Source organism: Centroberyx gerrardi, chromosome 2 (genome assembly GCF_048128805.1).
Source record: "Centroberyx gerrardi isolate f3 chromosome 2, fCenGer3.hap1.cur.20231027, whole genome shotgun sequence".
In the NCBI taxonomy this organism is placed as follows: domain Eukaryota; kingdom Metazoa; phylum Chordata; class Actinopteri; order Beryciformes; family Berycidae; genus Centroberyx; species Centroberyx gerrardi.
Window position 1 is genome coordinate 27,294,561 of NC_135998.1, and position 3,450 is coordinate 27,298,010.

The window sequence follows — 3,450 nt, forward strand, 5'->3', positions numbered from 1 at the left end:
TTTATGTTCCCCCTATGTGTTGTTTTTTTTTTTATTTTGTGCCAATTTCAAATAGTAACCCGAGGCATCACATCACATCTGCCGATATCACCGTCATGGTTTTAGAGGAGAGGTACCAGAGAGAAAGTGGTTAATATCTTCGTTTGCGGGGAAAGGTAATCCAGGCTTACCATGGTACAAAAAGTTGGAGCGTCCACGCAGCGCACATCACACTCGCCAGCTCGCCAGATTGGGGTTTTATTGCAGGGTATCCTACCGAGCTGAGCCGCACAAACAACTATAGTTCACGACGTCTCCATGGTCCAAACTTTGGCAAAGAGTTAGCAGGCGCTCGAGCCGACAGCTGACGCACGAATATTTCTACACTAGCGGTAAAATTGTATAAAAAAAAAAGAGAAAGCTTATCGGCACCGGCAGCAACGTAAAACAAAAATAGATTCAGGGAACAGACGGTGAAAACAGAATCACGACCGAGATCAGCGTTAATCGGCTTTGACACCAACTTAAAGAGACAGGTCGCTCGAGCCCGCTGCGGCGCTGCTGTCTGGCCTCTGCGCGCCGAGCTCGAGCGCAACACTTTTTTTTTTCTTTTTTTTTTTTCTTTTTTAGAGGTGAACCGATGCAAGACTAAACAGGTGAACCTCAGCCGTAGTGGGTTATGGGCCAAGAGTTTAACCGCAGTGTCACAGCGGGACATAAAAAAAAAGGCAGTGGAAATGGGTTTTTGTGGCTCCATTTGGCAAACTGATATACTAAACAAAAAATATAAACTCAACATGCAACTATTTTACTTGGAGGATTTTACTTAGTTACAGTTTAGATAAAGATATTTGTGCACAAGATTTGAGAGAAATAAGCTTCTTGTGGAAAAAATATGGGATATTTTTTTTAGCTCATGAAACAGGACCAAAACCTTACATGTTGCATTCATATATTTGTTCAGTATAGGAACCATGTTAACCTCAGTTGATTTTTTTTTTTACATTAGGCTTAGCTTATAGTCCATCAAGCCACACTTGATTTAGGCTTTTCTTGTCAACATGAATGCAAATACTAATCAATATTTGTTAAACTTGGTTTTTGTAGTATAGAGAGAATTTAAAACCAAGTTTTAGGTTTTTATTTTAGTTTATAACTCATTAAGCTGCATTCACCCACTCTTTTGTGCTATTTTCCATTAAAATAAAATGTCCATTAAAATCTAAATAATTTCCATTCTTCTTTTTCTCGCATTAACTCGGATAAACCATTGTTTTTGGTTATCAAATATCCTCTGGAAAAGCATTTTAGGCAAATGATTATGTAGCATTGAATTGTCTCCCAATGAGTCTCTCTCTCTCTCCACACACACACACACACACACACACACACACACACACAGACACACACACACACACGCACACACACACACACACACACTTTAAAGGTGGACAAAAGCAGAAGTTTTTGCTTTCATGAATTGGTGATGCGGTTCAAAAGATGGTTGTTTGTCTTGAAACTCCCATCCAGCCTGAAAGCACAAACAGATGTTATAGTGCTTTAGCAGGCAGTGTGTGTGCGTGTGTACAAATGCATGCAGACAGATGTTATGAGAGTGTACGTGAATGTGCGCGTGCATACATGCATATGTGTGTGTGTATGTGTGTGTGTGTGTGTGTGTATCTCTGTGTGTGTGTGTGTGTGTGTGTGTGTGAACTAAGCTTCCAGAGTGAAAGTGTTTGCTCTTCAAGGCTGCCTACTGTACATGCAGTGGTGATCAGCTTGAGGAAGTTGTGCAGGGGTGCTAAACCTGAGTGACCCCATACACCCACACACACACACACACACACTCATGGAGACATCTGATTGGTCAGGGAGACATCTGATTGTTGTAAGGATCAGCAACACACAACACATTAACTGGTTCATGAGATAAAACAATATACTAAATACTCCTATACTACTATATGCACAAACTCACACATATCCACACTCTTACTCACTCAATCACTCACACACACACACACACACACTCCATGTAGACACGGATCAGCATCATCAAAAGACAGCACAATGTAACATGCGCAGAGACGATGCCAATCTAATCTGTTAGGCAGCTTAGTATCAGTTCACTGTGCTCAAGTCTAACCCACGCTCCGCGGTGACCTGTTGAGTAATAATGTGACAAAGAAACACACTTTCAGTTCAAGCCATAATAGAGCTTTCCCAGTGCAGCAGATCTGCCTCCACCCACACCAGCGGGCTGACTGAGAATAATCAATCCCACGCCGGTGAGGATCTGTGCCCACCTGGGAGGTAAGAACACAAAAGCGCTGCTAAGGGACCGGACACCATCCCATAACCCGCCTCAGTCCTCAAACTCTTCTGCAGAAACACAGACGCTCTAAACTTTTCCTTCAGCTTGGTCTGAGCTATGTTTACTATTCAGAAGGAAGGTTAGACCCTTTAAGAAAAAGGGCTCTGCTGTGTGTCTGGAGCATGATTTGATTTCCATATACAGTTTCCATATGTGTTGTTGTCCTGTATTGTGAGTTGTTGCTCACTGGGTATGATGTCACACCAGTTTTGGCTGTTGTAAATTTGCCATATAGTCACAGTAACATAAGGATTTTGAACAGGATTGATGTCTTTCACCATAGCACACCTAATTACATTCATCTTCAGCTGAATGAAGTTTTTATAGGGTTTAGGTGTTGTTGAAAGGATTTTTGGGTGAACAGTAAAACCAAGTCAGCTTTATTTATGTACCGCTTTAAAAAAAAAACACAAAACCAGTTTGTACCAAAGTACGTTACTAATAGGGGTGTTACAAAAAAAACAGGAAAAATACAGCAGAATTAAGACATAAGTAAGAAATAAAGCATGAAATAAGAGCAGCAGAGCAGAAAAGAACATGTCCGGCAAAGTGAAAGGCCAATGAGTAAAAATAGGTGTTAAGAGTTTAATTTTGGGGTGAACAGGCTAATATAATATGTGGATGGGCTGACCGACCAATTACCGAGGTAGATTAACCTCATCCTGTCACGTCTTATCAGTTCCACGGCATTACAGGTCGCGTCTGACCCCTCTGTCCACCGGCACAACGGCACAAATGCTGACAAATGAAAAAGTCTTATTGCGGCTTATATATCCCACAGCAACAGTGGTGGCAGGGTGGGGGGTGGGGGGTGGTGGTGGTGGTGGGGGGGCTGTACAGAGAGAAACAATCCCCTCTGAGGTTAAAGGAGAGGGCAAGGACGCGCGTGTTGCATCACAGCCGGGCGGCAGACACACGCTGAGGCCGTGGAAAATAAAAAGCACGGTGTTTTTGAGCCTGGAGGGGAACTCCACCAAGTTGGAGGATTTGCATGCTAATGAAGCAACACGTTCCACACACTTCCTCATCATCCCACAAGCAACACACTTAAGTTCTTTATATTTATACTATTTATACTGCTTGATATTCTTCTT